General features: G+C 46.0%; 1 pseudogene; it reads left to right on the top strand.

Annotated features, from left to right (window-relative positions):
* Window positions 1-1,958: 1,958 nt before the first annotated feature.
* Window positions 1,959-2,654, top strand: LOC147663064 (RNA demethylase ALKBH5 pseudogene; annotated as a pseudogene).
* Window positions 2,655-16,409: the final 13,755 nt, after the last annotated feature.

A 16,409-nucleotide genomic window follows, 5' to 3' on the forward strand; every position in this document is an offset into this window, starting at 1 on the left:
GATGCAAAATAGTTAGCTTTGGCAGCGACAATCTCTTTTTTGTATTTTATTATAATAAGCCTCCAGCTTGATTTATCCTTTTTAATATAGGGCCTCCTCCACTGTCTTTCTGCCATTTTACAGGACAGCTTGAGGTTCCTTAGGTTTTCCGTATACCATGGGGCTGAGGGGCTTCCTCTTTTTAGGTCTCGCTGGTGTTAGCAGCGCGAAGCGCTGTTCCAGCGAAAGACCTATTGTTGTGGGTTTGCCGGGAATGGGGCACAGGGGGTGGTTACGCGCTTCACCTCGGAGATTTCATTTCGAGGACGCGCTTCTGCAGTCGGGCTTGCATCACATGTGCAGACTCTCCAGGGGGCTGCAGATCTGTTTTTGCGATTGCGCCTAATGACTTCTGTGTCTCGTTTTTTTGGAGCAAGTTGCACGTGCTTTTTAGGTCTCGCTGGTGTTAGCAGCGCATAGCGCTGCTCCAGCAAAAGACCTATTGTCGTGGGTTTCCTGGGAATGGCTGACAGGGGGTGGTTACACGCATTTCCTCGGCGATTGCATCTCGAGGACGCGCACGCCCAGCCCCCGGCGCCGTGCACATCTGCTGTTCAACATTCAGCAGCCTCCCGCCTCTCTCATTCGCGCGCGTGCACACACACACACAGCCACACTCACGCATTCGCGCACACACAAACACGCACACACTGCATACACACACGCGCTCACACACACGCACGCATACAGCCATCCCCCACCCCGACCCACTCGCCTATCAGCGAAAAATCACAAAACGGAATATTACATCCACCCCTTCTCTAAAACAGCAGGGTTTATCTTCCTGGCGCTTGGTCCAGAATGTAGGTTCCCAAAAGAATATAGACTCTCCTATCTTCACATTCACTCCATAGGCCGTGACGCCCATAACTCACTTGGTGAAGGCTTCCCCCAAGTCTACAATGACAGCGGTCTTCTCGCCTCCACTTCCCAGTCCCTCGTACAGCGGCATCTTTGCTGTGCTCCTGATAGGCCTACCGCATGCGCAGATAGACTACCTTCCAGAGGTACCGGATCACTTCCTGCTGGCTCTGCGCCTGTGCACGGGCAGAACACTGCCTCGGTCTCAAGATCCCCGTCTGTCTATGCCTCCCAGAAGTGCCTGCATTTCGATCATCATTTCCGTGAATTTCAACAGGAGAGGCATAGAAATACCTGCATCCCAACATTTTTGAGGACAGTGTACTTTAATATTCAAGCCCAGTTCTCGAATATTTTGGGGAAAGTTTTGTTTTTTCTTAACTCACTTGCGGGAAGACTGTGCACGCTGAGCATTGCACAGACTGTGCGGTAGGGGACTTACGATCTTAAACAGATGGCACACAGAAACGACCCTTAGAATAGTTCTATGAAAACAGGAAAGTAGGAACTTAAAGGAAGCTCGCAGGAAGGACATCATCTCTTCTATAATAAAGCAGGATTATATTATGTTGTCATTTGCAAGCTGTAGTTTATCCATTAGTTTCTCTATTGTTTGACCTCTGAGATGTATCTTTATTTATTTTATTTAATTTAATGCGATTTTTTATAGCGCGAACATTACCCGAAGGTGTCAGAGCGCTTTACATAAGAACCAGTTGCAATACATAAAGACTTAGGATTACAAGCGTTGCATAAAAGATACAAACAGAAACAAGCATTTGCAATGAAATAGGTCTCGCATTTACTTGAGTTTGAGCTATTGACATTGCAAATAACAATGCCTTTTATTTTTATTTTCGTTTTTAAAACATAAATAAAAGGCATTGTCATTTACAATGCCAATAGCTTAAACTTGCATAAATGCGAGACCTATTGCATTGCAAATGCTTTTTTATTACGTTCTTGATATTGCCCTTGCGCAGATCGGCGGAGCTGAGCCATGCACGGTGGCAGCTCCCCCTGCTGCAGCCGGTTTTGAGTGATGTGAGCCCCGCAGTATGACCGTCAGTGGATACACGGACCTATGGGAGAAGTTGCCGTCCATAATGCCTTCCCATTAAGGCCCGGAGCCGGGTTCCAAGAGGCAGCTGTCAAATGGCGAGTACAGCGACCATGAGGAGCCGCCACTTCCCCCTCAGCTGCCTCTCCACTACCGGGACGAGGAGGCACATCGGGTAAAGCACGGGATCCGGCAGATGCTTCTCTTCAGCCGGGAAGAGCGCCCCCGCATCAAGAGCCACATCGAGGTGGTGCGCGCTGCCGAGAAGGGGCTGTACAAGGAGCACACCGTGGACCGTGCTCCATTGCACAACAACTATTTTTTCAGAGAGTGCTCCACTTTTGTGGCGCCGCTGTAGAAGCCCGGGCCTGGCCAGGAGCGGCTATACCCCAAGGGTGACGTTGATTAGATCCCCGCCTGGATACACCAGCTGGTCCTCCGCCAACTGGAGCAGCACCGGGTCATCCCAGAGGGCTTCGCTAAAAGTGCCATCATCAAGGATTACCAGCCCGGAGGCTGCATTATCTCTCACGTGGTACCCATCAACATTTTCGAATAGTCCATCGTTTCCATGTCCTTCTTCAGCAACTCGGCGCTGTGCTTCGGCTGTAACTTCCAGTTGAAGCCGATCCGGAAGTCCGACCCAGTGTTTTGTTTGCCTGTGCGGATAGGTTTCGTCACCATCCTCCGGTAAGAGAAGATGGGGTTACTGTCATGCTGTGGGTGTGAAGATGCCTCCTCCGTGTATGGTGAAAGTGATGGGTAATGTAATTTTAAGTGCCAAAAGCCTAAAACATTTGTGATCATCACAATACAGCAATGCATGTCATAATGTAGTCTTTCGTTAATATCGAGCCCCCTTAAACTCTGAACCCAGGGGCGTAACACAAGCCCCCACAGCCCCCGCAGTGCGGGGGGGGCAAACTCCAGGGGGGCCCCTCGGCACTGCAGTCAGGCCAGAGAGCTTCCGATTGAGCCCGGAGGGGGCCCCTCCACGTACCTTGCAGGGAGGCCCCCTCAATTTTCGTTACGCCAGTGTCGGGACCTGTAACACTTCTTAAGCAAAGCTCAAAATGTTATTATCAGTCTTCTTGGCAGATGGATAGATAGAAGGATTACAGTCTTTGAGGTAAGGTGGTATAAAGGCCCACTGCCCTGTGGTAAAGAAATATATGCCCACTATCCGAGGGGTGGATAGCCTAAACAAACAAGCATTTGCAATGCAATAGGTCTCACACTTTTGAAACTTTAACCTATTGGTATTTTAAATGGCATTTACTTTTATTTATGTGCCCTTTGTACTCCTAGTCGTTGCTTGAAGGTTTTCAAAACACATAAATAAAAGGCATTGTCGTTTACAATACCAATAGCTCAAAAGTTTGCAAATGCGAGACCTATTGCATTGCAAATGCTTGTTCTAATTACTTTAATCGGGGCTCACTGAGCGCCATATAATTCTCTGTGACCTGCTTTCCAGGATTAAACAGGGTTTCCGTCTGAAATAGGGGGCTACCCAATTGACCCTTTCTCCGTAGCCCCCTTCAGTCCCGACCTTGGAAGGTCCTAGTTTGTCTATCCACAGGCCTTATCTTGTTCACATTTTTAACACTGAAAGTGACCAGATGGTGGTCTGTCCATCCCATTGGCAGGGTTCCCCCCATGATGATAAGGTCTTCCCTAGCAAAGACCAAGTCTAAGGTATGACCTCCTATGTGTGTTAGTACGGTTACCCATTGTTTTAAACTCAGATTAGTACATGACTGAGTGATGTTGTCAAAGGCTGTATCCATACTCCTGTTAGCCCATAAGTTAAAGTCCCCCATGACTAACAAGTTGCTGTGGGTAAGTGCCAAATTATTAATCACCTCAATCAATTCTTGTTGTTGTAGTGCACTAATTGCCCCCGGTGGCCTATAGCAGATCACATTAACATTAACATTAACATGTAACAAACCTCACGTAAAAAGTGATAGTCTCGTTAGAAGTTAGAAAAAAGTGTATTTCTTTAGCGTGTGGATGTTTTCACTGTAATGTGTCACATGATTGCATTGCACTGAGAAGTACTTAATGAAAGTGATTTTTTTTAAAAATGAAGTTAAAACCATTCCTGCCTCCGTCCCCACACTGGTGCCATTAGTAAACCATGATACAAGACACTTGTCAGGTTAAACCTGTGTGTGATTTAGATTATTACAGACAAACATTATAATATTCTAAATCAAACACAATATTTATTTGTACATCTGGTATTCTGAACTCACACATTTGAAAGAGCTTTCATGTGTGATTTTACTTCTTTGTGCATTTTTCTATAGTTTTTCTATAGATTTTATATAGTGCAAATTTAACCAGAAGTTATTGGATTGCTATATGAGCACCAGTTACATTACACAAAGTCATATCCGTTTTTAGATATCGCATACACAGGTGTGGTGTGAGACGTATCTATACTACTATTATAAAGAGAGAACTGTGTCCTTTGAGCCAGGTAAACTCGAAAAGTACACCACAAATCCAAACACCCAATACATGTTTGAAAACGTCAAGGCAAGCAGAAGGACATAGGCTATATAAATTTAAAAAATAAACGTTATTTACAAAATGTATATTAAAAAAAAAAAAGTAGTCCCTCCAAAGTAGCGCCGGCCGCGACTTGCGTGCTCACGTCAGGAGCACTGGGAGGAGCGGCGTCCGAGGAGCGGCGGACATGGCGCAGGGGAGGAGCAGTGACCTGAGGAGCAACGGACAGGCCAGCGGCGGGGCGAGCAGCGGAGAGGCGGACATGGCGCGGGGAAGGAGCGGCGGCGGACAGGCGGTGAGGAGCAGAGCGGCGAGGTGCGGTGATCTGAGGAGCGGCGGCTGAGGTAAGGCTCCGGGGACAATGTCGGGGCAGGCGGGTGTCGGGCCAGGCGGGGGACGGGGAGTTACAACAACACAGGCGGTAAGGAGCAGAGCTGCGAGGAGTGGTGAACTAAGGAGCGGCGGCTGAGGTAAGGCTCCGGGGACAATGTTGGGGCAGGCGGGTGTCGGGGCAGGCGGGTGTCGGGCCAGGCGGGGGACGGGGAGTTACAACAACACAGATCGGCTGAGGAAAGGCAATGTCGGGGCAGGCGGGGGTCAGCTATGCGGGGGACAGGGACTAACAAGGTGACGGGTGGAACATTTTGCAGGTAGTACTACTTAGGCCAGGCGGGGGTCGGGCCATGCGGGAAAACAGATCGGCTAAGGAAAGGCAATGTCGGGGCAGGCGGGGACAGGGAGGGCGGGGGCACGGGCTGCTTGCCAATGTTGGGGGAGGCGGGGGTAGGGGAAGCCTAAATGCTCCCGGACAAGGTCGGACGGGCTGCTAGTTGTTTATAATTCCATGGGTTTACAACCCGCCCACAGCATTCAATCAGTTGTTTTCATTGTTGCTCTCACTTGCAATATTTCGATTGCTTAGCTTATGCAGACTACCCGTCCATTCTTGGGCTAGTTCCCCCAGGAGCATGGACCAAGTGCATGTTTTCTTGCTCATCTTTTTGCAACTCACTATTTGTTTTATTTCATAAGTATATCGGGATTATTCCTGGACATGCAATGTGCTTTTCTACTTTTAACCCTGGCATACAGCTTCTTATTTATGTTGCTTTCACCCAATCTGCCATCTTGTTGACACTTTAGTTACTTACACCCACAACTTTACTAATCTACGCCACTCTACATTACTCCACTCTATGACACACTACTCTCTGTCACTCCACTCTACTCTACGCCACTTCACTCTGTGCCACTCAACTCTACTCCACTCTACGCCACTACACTCCACTCTATGCCACCCCACCCCAATCTATGCCATTCCACTCTATGTCACTCTACTACACTTCACGCCACTCTACTCTCAGGGCCACACTTGCAATGCCGGGCACTGGGCATTTGTCCAGGAGGCTGGAAGGGTGGGAGGCCTGTTTTGTGACAGGTGTCTGGTTTTGGTCCCCAGTACCAAATTCAGCAGGCCACCAAGCATTTTCCAACCTCCCAGGTTATCTGGCGTCGGTGGTAGCTTCAGGGCGGCACCATTCACACTCTGAAAGTGTGTGCATGCCTTTTACAGACTCCAGACCTCCACAAGCACATACACAGATGCCTAGTCACAGATACGCTCCTGAGCTTTGCTGTGAGTGAAGCGGGATCCGTTCGGGATGGGTCCGCCACTGGGTTTCTGCTTACAGGTGGCTTTTCAAAGGGAGCCCAAGCAGGTTGTACCCACTTGCCAGAGCTTGATTTCTGCCTGGGCTGTGGGGAACCGAAGAGTTAAGTAATCCCTGGTTTTGAGGCATCCTGTAACATTAAATTAATGACAGCTGGTAGCTGGAATTGCTGCTAGATGGGAGGGGACCAAGCACTGCACTGTCTGGGCCGCGATATATGTCCTTTAACACCGGGCAAGCTTGCACAGCTGACAACCGCCCTTGGGTTAAGCAAGCACACGGGCACACGGGCCTTTCTACAAAGCACTTCATCCTCCCAGAATCCTCTAACAGTCCTTTTATACTCAGAGGAATATTTGGCAAAATTGTGTTTTGATTTAAAGTATCGAAACTCCAACAAAAGCAAATGGGAGAGTGACAAAGTACCCTGTTTTACAATAAATCTCTCTTTTAAATGTCAGATTTTTACCAGAATGCCTCTGAGTAATGTTTGGTGTTTCAACTCCCCTCTTGTCACTGGACAGTTCAGAAAGACTCAGCGTGTACAGTTATGTGCTCTCTAAAAATATTAAGATGCTCTGACAAAATCACTGAACTCATGTTCCCCCAGGTCAGAGCCTCTGCCCAGCACATTTCAAGAATTTGAATTTTGGTACCCTCCCCAAACCCACTGTGGAATTGTATTAAGGATTACACCGCAACCACATGACAATATAAAATGTCTGGGAATCCCTGTTCACCTTCACTATCGCAAAGGACCAGAAATGGATTGAAAGCGGAAACCTCTCTGATGGTGCAGCTTCATTCCGGGAATCAAAACTGGGCTTTGGTATTTTTTATTTAATTCACATTTTCCAGGAAGCAGCACAGACAGCACTCTACCATTATCCTTTTTTTTTAAAAAAGTTTCAGATAGCGCAAACTCGTCCCAAGGGCAGCGTCACGCTCTATATGAGTGGCAGTTATATTTCACGTGGTCACATTCTTTTTTTAAGGCACAGTGAGATTGAGTGATTTGCCCAGAATCACAGAATGCTTAGCTGATGCCGGGCTTAGAACATGGATCAAGTTTCAAAGTCGACAGCTCTGGCCATAATGCCACATCATCTCGGACTGTGCCACATTCAAAATACTTTGTCGGTCAAAGAAAGGCACCTTTTAGAGATGCTCAGCAATTACAAACACTGTTCATCCTGCCTTTTGACTAACAGGACTTGGTGGAAACTGGGCCTTTTTAAGAATGTGTAGTTTCTGCTTAGATTACAAAGATGAATTGCTTTTCCACTTCATCCCTAAGTCAGGGGGTGTATTTGTATAATAGTCCATGGAATCCCTACCTTTAAAAAGGTGCATGACCACTGGCCATGTCACTAACTTCAATACTTGTCTATTTGACTTCTTTGCACATATTGAGAGCAACACTGCTTTCTGTGTTCTGCCTCATGAATTACTGGGCCTTCTCTGATTTACTCCCTGTGCCCCTTACTCCTATTTCTTGGATGCACATGCATGCATTAACCGCTTGCAGTTTTTGCTAGGTTGTCTGTGGTAGTAGTAGTAGTAATTTATTGTACAGTTAATTAAAACTCACAATTTAAAACCATCAAGATAATAAAAGTATGTAAAACAATCCTTGTTTCAATTTATACTTTAACATTTTAAATACAGTTTTCCAGCTGAGCTTGTTGATGTTATACTATAAGTGGAGGTCATATCAAGACTCAGTTTTATTGTCTATTTGAGCATTTTTAAAGTGGGTAAAAGCATGGACAAAGTGCTTGTGCTTCAGAGTGCCTATTCAATCCTTTGAAGTGTGTAAAATCAAGGATAAAGTGCTTGTGCTTGAAGGTGCAAACATGGGTTCGATGAAGTGTGCCCGCGTGAAGGTTGGCTGTTAAAGTGCTCAATAAGAGTAGACTGACTACTTGCTACTCTGCTGTTGCCTATTGCTTGGACTTGAGTCTTTCAGCCACTATATCAAAGTACTTTGTTAGTCAGCAGTTCAGCTGAATCTCTTCTGGATGGAAACACAAGTTTACAGCCTGCCTAAAGATCCTGATGCCCTTCTGATTCAATGTTGGTCGAAGTAAGGCACGCCTTATGTCCATCAAGCTTGGGCAGATGCAAATGATATGTATTAGGTCCTCATTTCCTGTTCCACAAAGACGACAGGACTGATCTTCTGGTCTCCTTTTCCAGGGTGGCAGATGAAGAAGAATTGGTAAAATGCCAAAGCGCAACTTTAAAAAAATATATTTTATCTTCTGTTTAACTCGCATTTTCAAATAGGCTTTTTGTATAAGAGCTTCATAGTCATTAAGCCCTATCCATCCATGAGCCCTCTTGGCCATAGTTTCCTTGTCTTCTGTCATCGATATCAGTTTTGTTACTTTGGGTACGGCCTTTTTAAGCTCTTATGATATGTGGAGGATTCCCAGAGGTTGATCAATTCGAGCCTTTCCAGTGATTCGACCAAGTACTCCCTGGCAGGTGATTTCTCTCGATGTGACAGCTCGGTCCAAAGATACACATTTAAAGATCCTTGCTCGGCGCCTCTGATCTTATGCCAGCTTTTTATATAAGCACCCCTTCTTTCCACTGTTTGCTTCTGAAGACCGAATTCCAGGCATATTTGGGTGGGTGACGCATAGTTTGGTAGCTGAAAAATTGCTCTATACGTGCTACTAATTATTTTGACAAGGACTATCACACCTTTCCCTTGTGTTGGTTTGCTCCCATATATGAACATTAGCTGCAATTGTGCTTGAATCACCCATAATAAGGGATTTAGTGTACGGTCTGGTAGAACTTTCTTCAGGGGCTTCATTACGTGGTAACTCATGGTGCCTCTCCGACGCTGGGCCTCCAATTGGAGTTTATACGAGCCCCTGCTATCAAGTAAAACTCTGAGGTACTTGTAGTTGTTTACCCGGTCTAGGCTGCACCCGTCCAAATACCACGTGATTTTCTTGGTCTTATTGTAATTTACTGTCATAAGGTTATCTGTGGGTATGATTGGGTATCCTGGTGCATTGTATAGTCATCATTTGTTATGCTTTAAATACATTTTACATTTGGATATATTATGAATTTTTTGAGGGCAAATGCCCTAAATTCCCTTTTAGAGTGATCAGGTTTGTGGGGGCTGGTCTGACAATATTTGCCAGTACTGCCTTTGGTTCCCAGTCCAGCCCTGTCTACTCTACGCCACTCCACCTAATGCCGCTCCATGGCATTACACACCACTCCACTGTACACCAATCAACTCTGTGTCACTTACTCTATGCCACTCCACACCACTCTACTTCACTCCCCCTAATCTATGTCACTCTACTCTATGCAACTCTACTCTACATCACAATGTGCCACTCCACTCTGCATCACTCAGCTCCACTCCCCACAGTGCCACTTTACGCCACTTCACTCTACTCTACGCCACTCTACACCACTCTAATCTACACCATTCTACTCTACACCACTCCACTGTATGCCACTTCACACTATGCCACGCTACTCTACCTCACGTGACTTTAATCCACTCGACCCTACTTTACACTACTCTACACCTTTCTACTCTGTGCCACTTTACTCTATGCCACTCCACGCCACTCCACTCTATATCACTCCATTGTACACCACTCCACGCCACTCTACTCAATGCCACTCTACACTTTATGGCACTCTACTCTATAACACTCTACTTTACGTCACTCTACTCTACAACACTCCACTCTATGCCACTCTACTCAATGCTACTCCATTCCACTCTACATCATTCTATGGCACTCTACTCTAGGCCACTGTACTCTACTGTATCCCACTCTACTCTATGACACTCTATTGAGCACCACTAAACACCACACTACCCCACTCCATTCTATGCCACTCCATGCTTCTCTATCCATCTCCACTCTATGCCACTCTATTCCACTCTCCTTTACCCCACTCTACTCTATGCTATGTCACTAACTTTTAGCCATGCTGAACAGCTGCCAAGATGCTGTGCAACATCGCTAAAAGACATTGGCAAACCCAATAGCTGTCTATAAGCGAGACCTATTTTCTTTCCCATGCTTGGTTTTTAGGCACTGGGGAAATTAAGTGATTTGCCCAGAATCACAGACTGATGAGCCAATGCAGAGACTTGAACCTGGTTCCCCAAAAAAGCAGCTGGTTCCCCCAAAGTCTGAAGCTCTGGGCTGTATCTCCACATTCTGTGTGTAGCGAGGGAGGTGGACAGAAGCCACATGAAAGCTTGGCTCATTATGGGCTTGAGGTTCCAGTAGGCCCTCGAGAAGAGCTAGGCACAGGCTCGAGCCTAGGTCAAGCTTTCAGTCTCTCGCCCCCCTCTAAGTGTTTTAGAAGGAATGCATTTTATGTAAAGCTTCAACCCCTCTATGGAATGTTCCTCACTTGTTCAGCACTTAGGATAATTGATTAAAATTCTCACTCCTCTTGCAGATATCAAAATGACCTCATCCCTTTTATGTCTCATGCCATTTTATTTTCTGCACATCTCCCACAGCACCAAAGACCATGTCACTGGATGTGTCATGGTCAATACGACACTAAAATGAACTGGGCCTCCCTTTTGACTTCAGGCGTAAATGTCCCTTACCCATCACAATTTCTATGCCATCAAACAACCACCTCCCATCTGGGTGTACACAACCACCACCGCACTCCAACCACAACAGCACAAAGACCTTCTAACAGGCAAGATGCAGCTCTCAACCCTAGACTTAACATGACTCGCCTCTTTAGGCACACCATTCACCTGTTTTTCTACCCCAGCTTACAACAGGACCCCAGCTTACAACAGTACCTTCTGAATGCTGGCCTGCACATTCCTACAGCCTGTCTAGCATGCTCACCAGCACATGCTCTAAACTATACCCATACGTATGGTACATGCCTACAAGTCTCCAGGTGCCACGTGTTAATACTCTTTAAAAACCCAGAATTTCCGGTAACAGACTACATAGAAGGCCTATAAGAGTGTGGCATATCTCGATAGGCCGCAAGTGTTAAGAGACTACACCATTGACAGACATGCCCTATAAAGAGACCCGAATCAGTAACACAGAAGGCAGAATTTCTTTAAACTTGAAGAGGAATACAAGAGCCGCATCCCACTGGGATTAAATCCAGCAGATGAGGCAGCAGAATGTGTGTCATCCTTGAATATAACCCCAGAGTGAAATTCTCACATGCAAAACTGGTGCAGTGACTGTGAATCTGTGAACCTTTGTTAGTACTTGTGAATCCTGCGTCATATAAATAACACATTACTATAGAAGTGCACTGATAGAGAAGAGAGAAATGAACATAAAGGACTGCAAAAAAGCAAGAAAGGCAGAAAGGGAAAGAAAGAACGGAAAGAACTGAATAGAAAGAAATAAAGTAAGCGGCAAACCCTGAAAGTAAAAGAAATAAATAGGGATGAGAAGAGGGAATGACTAACATGGTGAAGAGGATGAAGAAGAAAGACAAGTATTGGAAGAAAGGAACAAAGAAAAAGTATAAGAAACAGGCGAAAATTTGTGAATTGAAAGACAACGTGAAAAGTGAAAGGGAACAAGGGCAATAAAAAGAGAACCCAGTGGGATTGAACAAAAGATGGATAGATTGAAAAAAGGGAATAAACTAAATGGAAGAGAAACAGTGAACGATAGGAAAATTTAAAAAGAGGGGGGGGGGGGGGAGAAAGAATGGATATGAAAGGAATGTTGAACGAAATATATGAATTGATAAAGAAAGGGTGTATGAAATGAGGAAATAAAGAAACAAAGAAACAGAGAAAGAATAAACAAAGGACGAATGCGTAAAAGCCAAAGCTGCCGACATTGGAGTTAGGGAACAAGGTTAGAGTGTCGGCATCGACTCAACATCCTTTGAGTCTGGCCAAATCATTTATTAATATCCTCGTGCCTACCAAAAATGAATGTGTCCTTGTGTAATGTAATTGGCGCTTATGTAAAGCGCTCCAAAACCTTCGGGTCCAATTCGCGGTATATAAAAGTTGCAACCAAAATTATTTTTTTACGCCCAACAAAATAACGAAAGGAAGGAAAAAACAAAGAATGAATGGGAATGAGCGAATGATGGCTGAGCGTCTTGGTGCAGTGAAAATGAAAAGTGGGAATGTTGTGAGGTGGACGGGATAAGAGCATGAAGAATGGGGAGGGAGGAGACGAAGAGGAAATTGTCCCTGCTACCAGGGGAGTGTAGTTTTTGTTTGAAGACGGTTCTTAATTTCCTGTCGGCTGAGCCCGCGCCGCTTCAAAGCTGGGCCACGGGAGTGTGATGTCTGCTGGGGGAGCGGCGCTCATGGGGAACCCTCGGGAGAGTGACAGATGGAATGTGAAAGTGATGGCCACTCTTCAAAGGGGAGATGAGCCACGCCGCTGACACGAGGGTGCTGGAAAAAGAGAAGTCAATGATTTCATTTTACCAAGCAGCTCAGAAAGGAGAGGGCAAGGGGCCAGCGAGAGAGAGACTGCGCCTAAACCTCCCGCTTTCATCTCTTTACAAACCGTCACAATGGCCGCCTGTTCGCCTGCTCCCGGAAGGCCCTGTTACTTGGTTGTAGTGTCGCCCTCGGACAAAGATTACATGTCAGGACTCTTGTCACAGCACACTAGACATGCTACAGAGAACCTAATGTGATGTGGCAAAACAGTGCCGCCCTGGCAGCCAAAGGCCTGCACGGAGTGTGGGCAGCTGCGCCACGGCCTCTTTGGAGAGGGTGGACTGCCCGCTTACCGAAAACCTTCCGTCTGCGGCCTACCCCGGAGCATGCTATAGAGTGGCGTAGCACCAGCAGCTCTCTCGCCCGCAGCCTGCTCACCCACCACGGTCAGTCACTCCAGGGAGAGCGCGAGCAGCCTGCTTCACTATAGGCCTGTTGCGCGCAGCCTGCTCACTGTAGCGGTCTGTCTCTTCAGGAAGAGCGCGAGCAGCCTGCTTCTTGTAGCGGTGCAAGCCAATGGGTTCCATAGAGGGGAAATCAGTGCTTAATTTGTAAATAATAAGTGCCAGGGCTCTCGCCAGGAGGCCACTGCAGCTTGCGCCAGGCAATGCTGCTATCAGTGCTGCCAATAACAGTACCAAGACAACTACTATAGTCACACTCCAAGTGTGACAATTCAGACTATTCTAGGCCCCCCATAGCTATAAGAATGGCTTGTGGAACATGTAGTTGTTGTGCTGATCTCTGAATTAGGGCAGTCTGCCTCATGGCGGAGCTGTTTGTCCGAGTGCCGATGGTGACAATTAAGTGCTGGTGCTGAGCACCGGAAACCACCTGCTCAAATTAAGCACTGGGGGAAATGTGGGCACTTTGCTTGCAGTGATGCCTGCCTGAAGTTAATTGGGGCAGCCTGTTTTCCTGGGCAATGGAAACTGCTTAGAGTTAGTGCTTTAAACTGGCAGGTACTGCCAGGCAGTCAGTGCCTGAACTCAGGGCTCGAGTCAGGGTACCACGCCGGTGGACGGCGTCCCCCACTTATTTTACCGGGAGCTCGATAACTATAAACTGCAACCGAGTGCAAGCCACCTTTCGTGACAACACCTCCTGTTGTTACGTCAGCGTCCCCCCACTTCCTTTTTTAGGACTTGTGCCCTCCCTGCACTTTGATTTAATTCAAAGAGTACTAACTTCTCAGAAGTGGTTCAATACTTTTTGGGGAGAGTATTAGCCTTTTTCAGAAGCACACAGTCACTGTGGGGGTAGATTACTTGCACCTCTATTTCTTATTGTCAAGCACTGCTCAGAGTATAGGTAGTCTGCCCACTACAGCCCTCCCAGAGAGTGTAGGCACGCTGCTCACTGGCAAGCAAAGGCATCCTCAGCAAAATATTCTGAACAGAAAGCTCCCTAAGGGCAGGGAAAGTGAAAAGTAATCTGAACAGAAGTGTGGGTCGTCTGCTTTCTTTACATTTGGGTGCCTAGAGATACCAGTGAGTGAGCGCCTACTGGACATAGGAAACACCTATTGTTGCGTTTATTTTTCTGTTGTTTTTGTAAGGGGCAATAGTCCACCTTATGGAGGTCTCAAACTTCATTAGGGTAGAGGTACGTAAAGGAGGGAATCATTAATTTAATTGGAATTACATATACAAAAAACCCTACCAGGCAGAACCCAGCAAGGACAAGGTTTGTCAGTTACCCTCATCCGAACATGTTGGTGTGTCCAGTCTTAGGTACCTGACATGCAGTGGTGGCTCCTCTGCTATGGCGTCGCCCCACTGCTTTTAAGCAGTGCAACGTATAGGAAACATAAAATGATAATAGCTTTAAGTTATTATCATTTTATGTTTCTGTGCTGCTTTGTGGGCTGGTGGGTGGGTGGGGCTGTTCTGCTCTCGGATCAGGGCAGGGGAGGTGTGGTTTGCTCACTCCTAAGTGCACATAAATGTTTGGCCGGCACTCTTGGGCCGCACACACAGTTATGCTAATTTTCCCTGATCTCCATGTAGGCTGCATTACAGCCTGCGTGAAGAACATGCCCAGGCCCCCATTCCCTGGCTGAACGTCGAACCAGGATGCTCAGACCAATCACAATGGTGCATATAAGTGTTGTGATTGGTCAGGGGAACCTGGCTGTGCTACCTGTTCCTCAGGAGCAGAGACGCAGGACCCAGCTGCAAGTTACATTTTTTATTTATTTTCACTGCGCACAACCCTCCCCCCCCCCCTCCCCCCCCGCACGCCCACCACATCCCCCTGCAATCCCCGCCACCCATGCCGGCTGCCACTGTTGACATAGCTAGGGATAAAATGTAGGTGTGTCAGTAATTTGTCCAATATAGTCTTAAATATATTAATTGAATTTGTCTGTTAGAACAAGTGAAGCCTGCAGTCTGAATGGCCAGTGGCCAGTGTACAGTGATGTTCAGTGTTCAGTGGCTGTAGTTGGGGCTCACCAGCATTTATTTTTGAGGACCAACACTTGTTTTTCCTCATCAGACTGTGACTCAGATAAAGAGGTAGAAAACACAAAAGGTAGAAAGAAGGAGGAAGCAAAAGAGGGGAAAACAGCGACAAAGAAAGAAAGCAGGGATGAAAAAGAACCTGAAAGAGTGAATAAAGGGGCACAGAGTGTCTGGCGGTGGATGAAAGAGACATGGAATCAAGAGTATGTAGCCCTAATATTCCGCACCCGGACATTCGATAGCACCAATCACATGCTTCTGAGCAAAAGTTTGGGCCCAACACTTATTCTTTTACAAATTAAGCATTGGGATGGCTGGAGGTAAAATCAGATACCTCAAGCATCTTTTTTTGAGTTTTCTGTCTCTCTTTTATATTCTGTTTCACCTTCTTCCTCTCTTTCTCTGTACTTCTCCCTCTGAGTGCTCTCTCTCTCTCTCTCTCATTCACCCTCCCTTACATTTGGCTTGAATAGCCACACGGTTAACCTTACACAAAAAGTCCAATCGCACCTTACCAGAGGCCATGTACACATGGTTTGTCATAATAAAACATTTTGAGGACTTTGAAGAAAGAAATTTCAGCAAAAAAACATATTTTGCACGAGAAAAACTTTCTCAAACCCTGGGGCGAAGGTACAAAAACTTTTTTCATAGCAAACTTTTAAAAGGCTTTTTTTCTAACTTTTACAAACGTTACTAGTGTTACAAAATATAGAGTTGAATTTAAAAACAAATCTTTTTTGAGAGAACTTTTAGATAAAAAAGATTTTCTGTAAAATGGTTCTACAACAACTTTTACAACAAGAATTTTCACTACTCGGTGAAGCATTTCAAAGTTTTAAAACGTCTGTAAAGTGTTAAACTCTCCCTCATACATTTTTCCCTGGCAAATAAAGTGTATATATAGTAGATTTAAGCTTGACATTCTAGCATAAAGCCTGTCCCAAATGTCCTTATTGCACTCGGGCTATGACGTGTCTAGTCAACTGTAAAAAGAATGAATCATAGGCAAAGGCAATAGGTCTTGCCTTCAGCACCTAGTGACTTTTCAAATGCTTTTTTCATATACTGTTTAGTATCAGCAAAAAAATCCAATAAAACAAGTGCAACGATGCAGCAGATTTTGATGGTCATGCCATTCTATAGTCGTGTGCATGCATCACTATACATATGCACGCCTAAAGAATGATGCAAGCACCACTTTCTTTAGTTTTTTATAGACTACTCTGATAGTGGGCACCACTTAGAAAGGCAAAAAAAAAAGTTTTCAAGTCTGCAAAATGTTTTTGTATAGGGCCAGCAGCAATTTTCTGCCTGTCCCT

Source organism: Lissotriton vulgaris, unplaced genomic scaffold (genome assembly GCF_964263255.1).
Source record: "Lissotriton vulgaris unplaced genomic scaffold, aLisVul1.2 SCAFFOLD_1251, whole genome shotgun sequence".
NCBI classification, from domain to species: Eukaryota; Metazoa; Chordata; class Amphibia; order Caudata; family Salamandridae; genus Lissotriton; species Lissotriton vulgaris.